The sequence below is a fragment of the Ambystoma mexicanum genome, chromosome 11 (genome assembly GCF_040938575.1).
Source record: "Ambystoma mexicanum isolate Mex_15411 chromosome 11, UKY_AmexF1_1, whole genome shotgun sequence".
Lineage (NCBI taxonomy): Eukaryota > Metazoa > Chordata > Amphibia > Caudata > Ambystomatidae > Ambystoma > Ambystoma mexicanum.
In genome coordinates, this window is record NC_090934.1 from 438,198,385 (window position 1) to 438,215,082 (window position 16,698).

The following is a 16,698-nucleotide window of genomic DNA, read 5'->3' on the forward strand; positions in this document are numbered from 1 at the left end:
AAAATAATATCAAGTCTCGTAATCCCTCATCCACACCGGCTTAGACCTGGACCTATGTAAAAAATCCTCTTCAACTCTTGACCTTTGACTGTCATCTTCTCCGACCTTCCCACTTATCTTTTCCATGTTCTCATCCGGCACTCCTCCTCTCATCTTTTCATTAAGTCTAGTATTATCCCCCTCCATCTTCCTCAACTGTTCCTCACCTTCATTCCTTTCCTCATCACCCACTTTCGCCAATCTTCCTTTCGACCAAACTTCACCTCCTTCCAGAACTACCACATTACTTTTTACTGCACATATCTTCTTAGGACCCAGAAATCTACTTTCCACACACTTGTTCACTAGTCTAGGATTTTTGACATACACTTTTTCTCCCACTTTCCAATCACGTTCCTTCACCCTCATCCTGTCATCAAACAGTTCCTTATTTCTTTCCTGACTTAATGCAATAAGTTTCATAATCTGATTACGGTCAACATTAACCACTTTGGCCATTCCAAGCCATCCTGGACAAAGCCTTGTCCCAGGCTCCCTTCCCTTCATCGAAACGAATGGGGATACTCCAGTCACTGAATGAGGCGTAGTGACATAATTCCATGTCAGCATCTTTAATACTTCCCTCCATGGTTGCCTCGATTTCATGGCCATCTGCAGGCCCCCTTTTATATACCTGTTAACTCTTTCAACAAGTCCATTTGCTTTAGGATTATACAGAGCGGTCCTTGTGTGTTTTATACTATATCCTGCAAGAAACTTCTTCATTGCCCCAGACACAAATTGTACCCCATTATCTGACACAATTTCCACTGGGACCCCCTCCTTAAGAAATACTTTTTCTAAGAATCCAATCAGCTCCCTTGCAGTGACCTCCCTTACAGCCTCCCACTCAAACCATTTGGAATGAAAATCCACTACCACAAACACGAATTTTAAACCATCTCCCAGACCTGCCACCGGACCCATTATGTCCACTGCTAACTTACTCCACGGCTGGTCCGGTACCACATTTGGAATTATCGGAGCTTCTCTCACCACTCTGCATTTGTCACTCGTTTGGTAAATTATACAATCCTTGACACACGTTTCCGCACACCTGTCTATTCCCGGCCACCAATAATTCTGCCTCAATTTCCTTTTCATAGCCGCTTCTCCAGGATGCCCCTGATGAGCCAGCTCAACTAGTACTGACCTAAGGGAATGAGGTGGAACAATGCACCTCCCCCTCCTTAACCTATCCTCACATAAGTTTAACTCATTTTTTACTTCCCACCAAGTATTGAACTTACCATCCAAACTTTTCCTTTCAGGCCACCCCGTCACCGTCCAACCTTTGACTAACTTGAGGTCATTATCAGAGTTCTCTTCCTTCACCCATTCCTCCTTACTGACAGCACTTTTTACCTCTGCTACCACTAACTCCTCCTCTGTCACTCTGCCCTCCATAGGTTCACCCTTAAGAGGCAGTCTGGAAAGGCAGTCTGCCACAACATTCCGCTTCCCTGGTAAATAGCTCACTTCGAAGTTAAAGTTTTGGAGTCCCAGACACCACCTGCTTATTCTAGGAGACCCCATGGCCCACCTGCCACTCTCAAACATCTGAACCAGGGGTTTGTGGTCCGACCTGACCACAAATCCTCTACCCCACAAGAAGAACTTAAAATGATTTACTGCCCAAAACATGGCCAACGTTTCTCTTTCAATGACAGAATATTTGCTTTCTGCCCCTCTCAGCGTCCTAGACACAAATGCTATCACTCTCTCAGTATTGTCCTTGTTGTACTGCACTAACGTCGCCCCCAGTCCCAACATGCTCGCATCCACTACCAAAACCGTTTTGTCTTTAGGTTCAAACCTACCTATGGATGGCGCCTCACCCACTGCTTGCTTAATGCACTCAAAAGCCACATCACATTCCTTAGACCATTCAAATCTCACTCCCTTTTTTAACAACATTCTGAGGGGCACTGATACCTTGGCAAAATCTTTTACAAACCTATGATAATATTCGGCCAAACCAAGAAATGATTTCACCTGCTCTTTATCTTTGGGTACAGGTGCACATCTTACTGCTTCCACCAAGTTCTTTTTTTGCCTCACCCCTTGCTCATCTATCTCATGTCCCAGATATTCCACCCTATGCACCGCAATCTTACACTTACTCCTCTTCACTGACAACCCTGCCTCACTCAATCTGCTTAACACTTGTCTCAACACTTCATCATGTTCCTCAGTAGATCTAGCATATATCAACACATCGTCCTGGAACACAATAATGTTTTTTACTCCACTCAACACTGTCTCCATGACCCTTTGGAACACAGCTGCCGCGGACGCAAGCCCAAATGGCATCCTACAGTATTTAAATGAACCAAACACCGTGATAAATGCTGTCAGGTGTTGACAATCCTCCTTCAACAGAATCTGATGGTAAGCTTGTGAGAGATCGATAACCGAAAACACTTTGGCATTGTTCAGTACTGATAGCTGATCACCTATTATTGGTAGGGGATGTCTATCCACTAATATGTTTCTGTTCAGATCTCTCAGATCCACACATAACCTAATGTCTCCATTGGCCTTAGCTGCTACTACTACCGGCGATAGCCATTCCGAGCTCTCACTCTTCTCTATTATTCCTCTTTGGAGTAACGACTCCACTTCTTCTTTGAGTTTCTCATTCAATCCATGAGGTATTGGTCTCACCTTGTGTACCCTCGGACTGGCTCCTGCCTTTAGTTGAATCTCATGTTCAAAACCCTTTAACAATCCCAGTTCCTCCTGAAACACCATGGGATACTCTTTTTCCCATTTATCCTTCAGTTCAGCCACATCAACTGGTCTCTCCGCATTCGCCTGTATCCTAATTCCCAATTTCCACTGTTCTTCCCATCCCAGAAGTGAAGAACCCTCTTGGGTAACGTATATCTCTGCTTCACAGCTCCTCCCTTTGTACTTAATGGAAGCTTGGAACATCCCTATAATTCCAATTCTAACATTTCCATATGCATATGGCTCTATATTATGCTTCTTCAATTTTGTCACATCTCCTTGCATGCAACTCAGGAATGTCGCCTGGGACATTAATGTCCATGGTGAGCAACTGTCCACCTTCATTGTCACCACCCTTCCATCGACCATGAATACATCGGTAGGTGCACCTCCCTTGCTTGATACTTCAGTTACTTCCAATACATGCTTTGTTTGGTTGCTCCTTCCCGTCTCCAAATCTTCACTTTGTTCAAACATTCTTCCACCTGCTTCAATGCTCTGCACCGTCCCTGATTCCCGACACACTCTCGCGAAATGCCCTTTCTTTTTGCACTTTAAACACGAGATATTTCTGGCTGGGCAAAACATGCTTGTGGAAATATGACGGTTACTGCCGCACTTGTAGCACTTGATTTCCTTGTTGAAGCCAGTCTTACAAAATCCCTTCACAGCAGCCACTTCTCCTTCCGACTTGTCCCCCTTCATAGTGGTCATATATTTATGGGTCTGTTCCATACTCCTTGCCATGTCGATGGCCAACTCCAGTGATGCATCCTTCGATAGTAACCTCTCTTGTATCTTTATGTTATTTGTGCAACGAACTAATTGGTCCCTTATAAGAGAGTCAGTGAGCAACCCAAATTCACACGTATGGCTAAGAGACCTCAACGCTGCAATGAAATTCTCCACCGGCTCTTGCGTATCTTGTATTCTTTGGAAGAACTTGTATCTTTCAAATGTTATATTTTTCTTGGCCTCAAAATGAACTTCCAACTTCTTCTCTGCTATGGAATACTGGTCCATTTCTCCCTGGCCTTCTTGTGTAGGCTCCGGTAATCCATCATAAACACTTCTGCCTTCGGTTCCCAGATTGTGCAGCAGGATTGCCTCTTTTCTTGCCGCTGCAAACTTATCTCCTCCAATGGCAATCAGGTACGTGTCAAACAGCTTCTTCCACCTATCCCACCTTATAGGTGGAGCACCAGGTTCTGACAGGAACGATGGCGGAGGTGACATACTTGCCGCAGCCATTTTCTTGTAATTAGTGCCTTATTTTCCAATTGTCAACCTATGCGTTATTTTGCTTTTATCTTCAATACTTTTCTATTTTTTGTTATCCTTATTTCCTATTATCTGCCAGTCTCATGTGCTTGTCCTCTTAGGCGACTCTTATGTATGAAGAGCACAGGTTCACAGTAATACAGAATTACTTTGGCACCCCATAAAGTCAAGACTATACCCTTTCTTTACTGTCCCCTGGGCAGCATTCTTCTTGCTGATACTGCACTGACAACATTGACCACTAGGGCGCACATTTGCTCCGCTTCACTGTGCCAAACACTCTTGTTTCTTAATATGGCTCTTGTTGTCTCTGAGTTACTCTCAGTTACTGTATCTGCCCTCTGGGTGGCAGTCTTCCTGTGCACACAGCAAGCCACTGGGGTTCCACCTCTGCTGAAGTTTTAATGTCCCGAACACACCCCTCTTATGCTGTCTTCCATGACTCTGAATTTTCCTTTACTGCCCCTCCTCCCTGGCTATGCCCCCAACCCCCCCTCTCCCTGCTCCTCACCTTCGTGTCCAATGAGAGGGGGAGTGGGCGGCACCCACCAGGACAAACAGCCTTTCCTTGAGTGGCCGTTCTAGTGAGAGTGGGGAGAATGTCCCCCTGCAGCGCCACGCTCCAAGGCACTGCGGAGACAGCTGCTCTTTAGGCCCCCACCTCTCCACAGGCTTCCTCCTGTCTTCGTTTAATCACAGCACATTCCGCTTCAAAGGAAACGTCGCTGGGCTCCTTGGCAAGCTCCGTAATCCCATCCTCGTCGCCACTTGAAAGAAGACGTCGCACTCATTCATTAGTTTAAGATTTAATGATACGGAGCTCGCCAGTCGCCCCTCTCACATCAGGCCACCAAATTCCTTTCTCTCTCTCTAACCGCCGTTCCTCGCTGCGGTCACGCGGCGCTCATTAGAATCTAGCACAAGAGCACGCGCGACCGCCGCGAGGACACAGCGGTGCTTTACATTCTCTACATAAACCTTCAACAATCAGATAGATAAATAACAATCCACTAAGGAAAATGGGTTGGTGGCCCCTTTTGTAAGAAGAACAAGAGCTTTATGTGTATACACACAGAAAATGGCGACAGGGATAAGTCCTCTGTCACAGGGCTCTCTCTCCTCTTCAAGTCAAACAACACATTATAACTGTGAAAAATCATCACCTGTGACACACACAATATACAGCGTTCATCCCCCACCCTCAATGGCTACCACTGATATACATACTACTGATTACATATGATCCCCCAGTTCATTGGCCACATCCTTGACAACTCAAACTTCTTCACACGTGGGTTAAGTTTGCTTCATCTTGGGTTGCAGTTAGGTGATTGGTTAAGTTACTGAAATCTCTGACCTGCCATGAGGCCTAATTACGTGATGTGCACCTGGCCATCAGCATGAGCTTGGTGGATAACTTTGAGGTCAGCCTGGTCCTTGCAAATAAAGCAACTCTTTTCTCAACCAAGGCACACAGGGGCCCCTACCATGCCTCCCTGTCATAATCTTGTATACATTGGCATCACCCTTTACTCTCCCAGGTACAAATCATGGTATATGTTGTCCTTGTTTCCCCCTTATCAGCTACTCCTCACTGGGGGCAGGCCTGGTTCTCCTGCAGGTCCCACTAATAAGTCTAAATTGTGAAGGATTTAGGATGTTTGCTCACGAGCATCTGGTAGTTCAAATGGGATGGCCATTATCCTGGGGGTGCTGGTGTCATAAATCTCAACTTGTGTTTTGTCAACTCAAGACCTCTGCCCTGGCTCCCATGGGTTTGTCCTACACAACTGGCCACAGCCCTACTCCTATTAGGCACTCTTTTCCAAAGCTCTTAACAGTGTGTGTGTGTGTGTGTATGTGTGTGTGTGTGTCTGAAATATTCTAGCACAAGGCCTTGTTTTCTGTGTTCTCTACACAGCCTGCGAGGAGCCAGGCATAACTTCATATGTGGCGACACTTCTACATTTCTCGTCATTCGTCAGGGACTTATACCATGTGGGGTTTACACACATAGTATATCTAACTAACACTCTATAGGGCTGTTTTTGTTTACTTTAAACCTACTTTTCTACAATCAATGGACCCTGCCCTACTCGCCTATGCCCACAGGGCTCCTCCTAGCTCCCTGTACCCGCTCATGTTTGTTTCCTGTGTATTAGTGTTTTTTCCACAGTCTAAATCGTTTCCAGGGGGCTGGTGTCTGAACATACATCCCAACAATATTTAGCATATATAATCAGGGAGGAGAAACATGAGCTGGGCCAACCCCATGTCCTTTTCCCCCATTTTTCCCCCAGCACTTTAGTCCCTAATTTCCTCCCACCTGACTCCTCCAGCGAACATGCTCAGTGGAAGACTCAAAATAATGGTCAATTCAAAATAAAACATCATGTCCTACAGTCATTACAGTAGTGCAGAGCACTTTCAAATTCTCAATGGAGCTTCAAAAAAAGAAACTGGAAGATTGATCTCTGATCTCTCACCACATGCTATCACTTTTCTTTTTTTGTGACCTCTGAATGCCTGCAGGATTTCAGAGGGATGAGATGGGGTAATGTTTGGACCGTTTTTGGTGACATGCCCTTTCCTCTATGCCGCCTCCACGCTGCGGATGGAGTGGCAAGTTCTTTTATTGCGGGATCCAGCACTTAAGTTCCAGCGTACATAGTGCAAGCTACAGTTGTGGCCTGCTGGGCTGGGTTGGTGGTGAGGCCTAGGTTGGCGGGCTGGCGGTGCGGCAGCTGCTGGCAGTTTGGTGTGCCCTTATGGTGGATGGAGGCGGGGGGAGATGCCCAGAGGCCCAGTGCAGCTCAGCTACCCAGTGACAGCATTAAACGCACAGAGGGAGGCATCCTCGAGGGATTGAGGAATCTGGCATTTGACGTAGAATGCCCTGATGTTGGCCCTACAGGCAGTGTCTTGGGTGGACCCTTGAGCTTGGTGGAGGGAGGGGGACCTGTGTGGATGAAGCCCGGTCCTGAGTGGATGTTGTTATCTTTCGCCACTGGACTGTTGGGCTTTGTCTGGTGATTCTGGTTGGCGCATACACTTAGTGGGATGCTATCATCTTGATGCGTGGTTTCACTGCAATTCTTCATTGTGGTGAACATGGAACCTCCTAGATTGTGTCCTGCCTGTGTGTCATATATTTGCTGGACTATGTTTGACACTTTTATCAGACCGGGGGATTCTTGTGTGAGGTTTTACCTTGAGCCCCTGTTTTTCTTTGAATTTGGCCAGTTTTGTGGGCCTAGCTCCAATGTTATTTTGTGGGCAGTGGCCTGTTTGTCTTGCAGCATTTTTCATTATGTTAATTGACGTTCTCTTTACAGATTTTCTGGTCTACGAATTCATTTTCCTTTTTCGCTTGGTGTTCTTTGTTCTTGTTCTTTACTTCTTTTCTTAATTCCGTTATTAATTAATTGTGGATTTTTACATTCATTGTCCCAATTCATTAATTTTGTAAAGCACCTTGACGTAAGGCGCTTAAGAAAATCAATAAACAGGAATAGAAACAAACAGGTTTAATGGGAAATTTGGAGACCGCTTCTGGAGTATGAAGTAGTTACAGGGTTAACATACAGTTCTTGATGGCTTTAAAAAAAAGACTTGGTGATCAATATTGGCTCTGATGGATGACTTTCCAGACAAGAGGAGGACAGATGGGACAGGCCACAGGTTAGGCAAAATCCTGTGCAGTGCCCTTAGGGACCACTACATAAAATTAAGACTACAGGTGGCAATACAAGTTTTACCTTCGGTACAAGCCTATACTACTATGTTAAAGTGGTAGACGTAGCGGAATAGCCAGGCTTATCTCAAGAGTATATGAGCAGTAGCAGAAATTACACAAAGGGACCACAATTACTGTACTCAAGCAAACACTTACTCAAGGTTTCAGGTAGAAAAATATAAGTAGATTTATTTTTAAACCATTTGTTATAAACACAACACTTCTATTAATTCAAACCACACGTAAAATATACTACAACCAACCAATTCACTTTGGTACACTCAAACTCAAGGTAAGTATCCTGTGTTTTAACGGACCAGTGTTGTGAAACAAAAAACATTACCGGGAATACAATTGCGATCACTTTTTGACAGTAATGACAGTTCGGTCTTACTAAAGAAGCGCGTATCCGCGGCAAGAATTGTTACCGGGGCAAAAACACACTTAGCACCTGGGTTAACCAGAGGGAGTTGGGGGAAAAAATCATAGGCAATACTTTTGTCAAGGCAGACAGAATCAGAGAACACGATTTGACGGAAATTCAAGAGTCAATAGGCCGGAGCCAAAGTCAAGTGGAACCGGGTTCCTGTTGTCGAGGATCACACAGTTGGACAGTTCGAGATTCAACTTTGCCAGGAGTACTTAGATATTGTCAACAGAGGAAGCAACATTTATAATAAGGAGGGAAGACAAGGGCAAGCCGGAGATGAAGAAAAGGGATTCACCCTAATTCCTCAAGCAGAACACAGTACCTTATTCAATGGAGAAGCTGGTGACCTGGCAGTTGTTCCTGTTGGTTTCCTGCAGACCCACGGTTCCTGGAGCTTCGGTGCAAAGGAGGATGTCTGGAGGGGTCTGCACCACACAAGGATGAAGCCGGCAGCAGCGACGATGAATAAAAGGTGCGCTCCTTAAAAACAGGAGAGGCTCTTCAGAATAAACTCGACCGGAGCCAAAAGAAAAAGTATTTGGTCAAGCGGGTTTAAGTTCGAGGCTGATATAATAGCCTAAAACAATACCATGTTTATCTAATATAATCGCGGTAGAAAAGTTAGGGTAGATACCACTGCCACCAGCCAAGTCTAAATGTTAAAAGAGCGAAACAATGCTCTAGAAGGTACAGCTAAAAAGGGATACGGACTAACCCTTTCCAGTACTCCATGTAAGATGGGGTGTACTGGATCTGTGGTTAAATGACTAAGTAAAGTTAATGGCAACTTTACCCTTTTCTGGGGGACTGTAGTCAGCCCCAGAAATGGAGTTGGTGGGAAGTCTAAAAGACAACCCTGTGTCACTGCACTGAAGGTGCTGTGTAACACACAAAAGAAGGGGACTACTGAAGTGGTGTACTCCAGAGTTCACAATCACAAAAACAGGTAAAAGACACATGGCAAAACATGGGTAAGAGTGGGGGGAAAAGCTCACACTCTTACCAAGTGAAAGAAAATAAACTCAAGAAGTCCAGAAAAGCTGCTGGGGGACTCACTAGGTGAGGGAAATTAGCCATAAATGAGAATTATCCCTAACACTCGCCCCCCCCAGACTAAGGGACAAGAGGATTTAATCTACTCCTGGATGGATCTCATACCTCTAGTCGGTTAAAAACATCCTAGAGAGACCATCAGCATTTTGGTGGTGACTTCCTGCTCTGTGCTCAATGGAAAAATCAAATCCTTGAAGGCAGATTGACCATCTGAGTAACTTTGGGTTTTCCCCTTTCATTTGTATCAGCCATCTCAAGGGTTGGTGGTCAGTCTGAATGATGAAGGTAGATCCATACAAGTATGGTCTAAACCTCTTCAGTGACCACACAATAGTAAAAGATTCACGTTCTATTGTTGCCCACCTTGTCTCAGGATCCTTTAACTTCCTGCTGATGAAATAAATGGGGTGTTCCCTACCTTTCTCATCCAGTTGACTAAGGACTGCACCTCCACCTACATTAGAAGCATCAGTTTGTACAATGAAGGGTTGATGATAGTCAGGAGCTCTTAGGACTGGAGCTTGACAAAGGGATTTATTTAGACCTTCAAAGGCTAGATTGCACTCTTCAATCCACCTGACCTTTTTAGAGATTTTGGGAGAGGAGATGACATTCAAGGGATGAAGCTATTGTCCCATTATTCTCTATGAAGTTCCTGTAATACCCAGTGAGACCTAAGAAGGCTCTCACTTGGGTTTGAGTAGTAGGGGTGGCCCCGTTTTGTACAGCTTATACTTTACTAGGCAATGGCCTTATTTTACCTCATCCTACCTCATGTCCAAGGTAGACCACTGTACTCTGACCAATTTGACATTTACTTGCCTTTATGGTCAGATGGGCCTGTTCCAGAGCCTGCAATCCATATCCTAGGTGTTCAACATGTTCTTTCCATGAAGGGCTGAACACTGCAATGTCATCCAAGTATGCCATGCAGAAGTCCTCCATCCCATTCGGAACTTGATTGACCATCCTCTGAAATGCAGCAGGGGCATTCTTTACTCCAAAGGGCATTACCTTGAATTGGTAGAGGTCAGCTGGGGTGGAGAATGCAGTTTTCTCCCTGACATGGTCTGCCAGGGCTATTTGCCAATAGCCTGACGTTAGGCCAAATGTGCTGAGGTACTTGGCTGCACCAAGTTTGTCCACCAGCTCATCTGTCCTAGGATGGGCATCAGTCTTTGTGACTGCATTTAGAGCTCTATAGTCCACACAGAATCTCAACACTTTGGATCCTGCCTTTGGTACAAGCACCACTGGGCTAGACCATGGGCTAGTAGAGGGCTCTATAACCCCAAGGTCAAGCATTTTATTGACCTCATTCCTTATATGGGTTCTTACATTGCTTGACATTCTGTACCCCCTGCTTTTGACAGGTAAACAGTCACCAGTGAGTATGTCATGCTTGCCCCAAGGGGTCAAACGTGGTGAAAGTGAGAACAGGGAGGCAAACTGATTTAACAGTAACTTGCACTCATCCTGCTGGTCAGATGTGAGACTGGAAGATAGATTAACTCCTTCCACTTTCTCATCTAAAGGTAAGCCTCTGAGGAGGTCAGGCAGAGGTTCACTCGCCTCCTCCTCCTGAGCTGAAGCTAGGAGCAAAGCTCCTATGTCAGGTCGAGAGACATAAACCTTTAAATGGTTGGTGTGAATAACTCTGGGAGCCTCCTTAGGGTTGCCTAAGTCCACCAGATAGTTCACCTCTCCAGGTTTACCCACATCTTTGAAGGGTCCTATCCATTTGTCATGCAAGGCCATCTGCCTTGTTGGGACCATAACAAGAACAAGCTGGTCTTGAGTGAACTCAACCATGTTAGCCTTCTGGTCATGCCAATGCTTGACCAGAGCTTGACAGGCCTTCAAGTTATCACTTGCCTCTGCCATCATGTGTAACATTCTCCTGCGGAGACCTATCACATAGTCAGTCACTCTTACTAGCTTGGGGGAAGGAGCGCTCTCCATCCCTCCTTAATCAGGGCCAATGGACCTCTGACTGGATGGCCATAGAGAAATTTGAAGGGACTGAATCCTACTCCCTCCTGAGGGACTTCTCTATATGCAAAGAGAAGGCATGGCAGTAGAAGGTCCCACTTTCTACTAAGGGGTTCTTCTAAAGCACCTATCATGCTCTTCATAGTTCTGTTTAACCTCTCCACCAATCCATTGGTTTGGGGATGGTAGCCAGTTGAGAACTTGTAGGTGACTCCACAGGTTTTCCACATGGCTTGCATGTAGTGGGACATAAAATTTGATCCCGTGTCAGATATCACCTCCTTAGGAAAACCTACCCTGGTAAAAATACCAAGTAGGGCCTTAGCCACAGCCGGAGCCATAACAGTCCTCATAGGTATGGCTTCAGGAAATCTAGTGGCATGGCCCACTACAACCAGGATAAACCTGTTGCCTGAAGATGTGGGAGGGTCAAGGGGACCAACAATGTCAATCCCAACCTTCTCAAAAGGAACTCCCACCACTGGGAGAGGCACCAAGGGTGCCACATTCTTGGCTCCACTCTTGCCAGAGGTTTGGCAAGTTTGGCAGCTTCTGCAGAATTTGTCTACTTCTGAACCCATCTTAGGCCAGTAGAAGTAACAAGAGAACCTTTCCTTGGTCTTATTAAAACTTAAGTCTCCAGCCAAAGGTATATCGTGGGCTAACTGCAGAAAATGGAGTCAGTTCACTAGAGGTACTACAAGTTTCTTGCAGTCTCCAGGGGTTGACTCAGTCAGTTCACTGTAGAAGAGGCCATCATCCCAGTGCAACCTATACTTCCCAGACTCAGTCCCATTGAGCTGAGAAGCTGCCTGTAGGCGAACACCTTGTAGGGTATGACACTCTCTTTGTCCTTTGCTGAAATCTGCCCTGTTGGGTCCACCTTCTGCCAGTAAAGAATGCAGCTCAGGATGGTCAACAGGGTCAAGAACTCCTACCAGAGCAAGATCTTCTTCTAGATCTGATTCCTCAGTATCTAGCAGAACCATACAGGGTTGAACCTCACACTCATCCTCAGCTGGTGGAGGAGTCACAGATGTGACTTTGGACAGTCTTGGAGATGTCCTTCTGGGCATAGGAGAGCTTGCTGGTTTCTTGCTGGCAGACTTGGGTTTCCCCTCTGTCTCATTCTGACCTGCAATAGCAGTAAGTAAGTCCTCTGGACTTGGGGTGATAGTTTCCTCTATAATGTCCCCAGGAGAGCCTCTCAAGGTTCTCTCCCTTGCAGACCTAGTGAGTTCCTGCTTCTTTCTGCTGGGGGACCTGGGGGTACTAGACACAACTCCACGAGTTTTCTGGTCATTACCCAGCAGGACCCTCCCAGGTACGTTATTTTACACACTTACAGGTATTCTGACAGTCATGTTGTTACACTGGATAAGAGCTGGTAACTGGGGAACCATTTGCACAGATCATCCAGCTAACTTGGTTAGGTGTTTGGGTGCCTTAGCAACATCCACCACCTTGAAAAAACATTCATCAACCACAGTTATGCTGGCTCCAGTGTCTCTGATGGCAGGGGTTTCCTGACCATTCACAAGAACACTATCTTTGTAATACTCTTTAGTATTATCTGGGATTGAGTTATAGTCATCTAAGTTCTGTTGTTCCCAAAGACCTAAGGACACTAAAGAAACACTAGCTGAGACTCTCATGGGCTCATCAGCTAGTAACTGAAAGTTTCCACTGGCTATAGGTACTTCATCCACCTGGGAGAAGGCTAAGGAGACAGTGGTGATCCCTGAAGGTTTACCTTACACCTGGGATCTCCTTTCACATGGCCAGGTAACCCACAAACAAAGCATTTCCCAAATGCTCTTTGGAATGGGGGTTTTTTCTGACCTCCATCTGATGTGCAACCAGGTGGTACACTAGCCTGATTTGATTTCCCTTGTGGCTTACCCTGGTTATGTTTGGGGCCCTCTTTTGGATTGGAATTATTGGAATTCTCTTAGTTGTCTTTGGCTGTTTTCCCTCCTCCTTTTTCTGAGTGACCCCAGAATCCTTGTGAGTAGCCCTGTTGGCAACCCACAAGTCAACAGCCTTAGCTAGCTTCTTAGGATCCATCTCCTTTGAATCAGCCAAGTGCTGTCTAAGCTCAGGAGAGCAGACATCAAAAATAGACTCCAACATCACAAGATTCCTCAAACCTTCATAAGTATTTACTTTGTAACCCTTAACCCAACCATCTAAGTTTTTCAAACATTCACATACTCAGGTAGCCGAAGGGGTACCATCATTCTTTTTGAGGGTTCTAAACCTCTTATGATACTGGGAAGGGGTCTTCCAAAACGTAGCTATTAATGCTAGTTTCACACACTCATAATCCTGCTTATCCTCCTCCCCCCAACTCCATTACAGCATCACTTGCAACAGGGGGAAGCCTAGAGAAAAGCCAATGAATCAACTGATTCCCTGAGTTACATTGAATCCCATGATTGTACTCAAAAATTGCTAACCAATCCAATACATCAGGTTTAGTCTCATACATACCAATCATCTTCTTTGGCATACGGGGGGTCTCTTAGGGCTGGAAGAACTAGAAGACTCTGGGAGAGAATCATTTTCTACAGACAATTTCTTCATCTCTAGTTCATGATTCAGCTTCATTTCTCTGAGCCTTAACTCTTGATGTTTCATGGCAGTTTGTGCATCAATATGTTTCACTTCCAAATCAAGTCTCATTTTCTCAAGTGCAATAAACTCGGGAGTGAGTGTAGGACTTGTGGGGGTCCCTGTGGACAGAGGTTGTGCTTTCTGAGCAGGCAAAGGAGTTGTAGGGATTCCTACCAAGGACTCATCTACTTCTTCAAAATTAACACTCTCAGAATCAGAACATCAGTATCCACATTTGCTGGAGGGGTAGGCCCTTCTGACCCACTCTCCAGACTTTGTTTTCCCATTAACTTTGCAATCAATTCAGATTTCTTTCATTTACCAGAGCGACTCCTCTCCCTACACATGGTTCTTAAAACCTCAGCAGTGTAGTTTAAGAGACCCTCTTCAGTGTAGTTTTCCATATTTGACATGATTTCTCAGTTAAATAGAATTAGTGGTGTTAGCCTTGTGGTTAGTTGAACCCAACCAACAGCAGCACTCTAAGTGTAATCACTCTACTTCCAAATCCTCACTGCTGTACACCAGTGTTAGGCAGAATCCTGTGTAGTGCCCTTAGGGACCACTACACACAAATAAGACTACAGGTGGCAATACAAGTTTTACCTTTGGTACAAGCCTGTACTGCTATGTTAAAGTGGTAGCAGTAGCAGAGCAGCCAGGCTTATCTCATGTACAAGCCAAAATCGAGGCAAAAAAAGAATGCCTCACCTTCATGGACAACACCTCCCTCTACACACACTCCCCTCTAATGGATGTTAACAACCTATTTGAATTCTCCACCCTAACTACCAAAGAGGTTGAAGACATAATTAATTTGTTGAAACCATCCAAATGCCAAGGGGATACCTGCCCGGCTCCCATCATCCTATCATTAAAGACGCAGCCAAACACCTTGCCCCATTCATCACATCCTTGATTAACTCATTATTCACATCCAACATAGTGCCTAACAACCTTAAGGACTCCTGGGTTCTATCCTTACACAAGAAGCCCACCCTTGACCCCAGTGTCCCTACCAACTACAGACCCATCACGACGGTTCCCTTCCTCCTAAAAATCCTTGACAGAGACGCCTACCTACAGATACAAAACCACCTCGAGAAAAACAACCTACTAGGACTTAGACAATCAGGCTTCCGCCCTAAACATGGTACCGAGACAATATCAAAGACAATGGCAAACTTGCACGACTCCTCCTTCTTGATCTATCGGCTGCCTTTGACTTGGTCAACCATGAAATACTCTGTAAACATCTCTCCTCAGCAGCTAAATTCTCTAACAAAGCCAATGCTAGGATCCAGTCCTTCCTGAACAACAGATCCATGAGGGTCTTTTCTCCTACAGCCTCTGCCCAACCAGCTCCAGTTACATGCGGTGTCCCCCAGGGCTCCTGTGTCTCACCCACACTATACAATGTGTTTACTAAACCCCTCTTCAACATACTGGACCACCTGGGTGTCACTTACATGAACTATGCTGACGACACTCAAATACTTATACTACTAACAGGTGACTATGCCATTGACAATGCAGCACTCAACAATATCTACTCCATTATCCAAGAATGGATGGCCAAACACGGCCTTTGTCTTAACGATGACAAGACAGAACTTCTTCTCGTAGGCACCCAACCCAGACTTAACAAAATGGACATACTTTACCATTCATTTACCATTGACGGAAACAACATCTCTGTCTCCAATAGTGTCAAATCCCTTGGTATCTATCTTGACTCATCCCTCACACTGACAAGAAAGATCAACGCCATTTAATCCGCCACTGCTTACACCTGTAAGATCATCAACGCCAGCAGACCTTACCTCTCACCCTCCAACTGTACCATTCTAGCCAGAGCGCTAATCCTATCCAAAGTAGATTATTGCAACTCTCTATACCTAGGCACCAGCCAAAAAAACATCAATATCAATAAGCTGCAAATTATTCAAAATAATGCCTTGCGAGCAGCACTGAACATATCCAAACACGAACATATCTCCAACACCAGACGATCCTGCCACTATCTATACCTGCCAGATCTATACCTCAGAGAATTGAACACAAAACTCTCTCTCTCATACATAAGTGTCTATCCGACCAAGCACCCAGATACCTATCTGATAACTTCTCACAAAATAACCCATCACGCCCAACCAGAGCAGCCCAAACACATTGTTTAACTGTCCCCAGATACAAGCTTCAAAAAGCAGGCGGTTCAAGCTTTCCCGTGCTCGCCACCAAACTTTGGAACTCACTACCACCGGGCCTCAGATCTGAACCATCCTTTCACCGATTCAGACACAGTACCAAATCCTGGTTACTTACCAAAGAAGCCAAGAATCCATAACACCACACTGTTACCTTACTTACTGCCTGCAACCATGTAAATTATGCATTACCTCATATGACTCTTGCCTGCCATACCTTGTACATTACCTGCATTTGCCTGACCATGTTTTAACTATATGCTATGTCCATTTTCGGAATGTTATTGTATTTTGACATGTTGTACTCAATCCAAGCGCTTGGATGCCCCAGGGCCAGGCAGCGCTATACAAATAATAAACTAAACTAAACTAAACTAAACTAAACTAAACTAAACTAAAATAAACTAAAATAAACTAAACTAAACTAAGAGTATATGAGCAGTAGCAGAGATTACACAAAGGGACCACAATTACTGTGACTCAAGCAAACACTGACTCAGGTTTTCAGGTAGAAAACTATAAGTAGATTTATTTTTAAACCATTTGTTATAAATACAGCACTTCTATTAATTCAAAACCACACGTAAAATATACTACAACCAACCAATTCA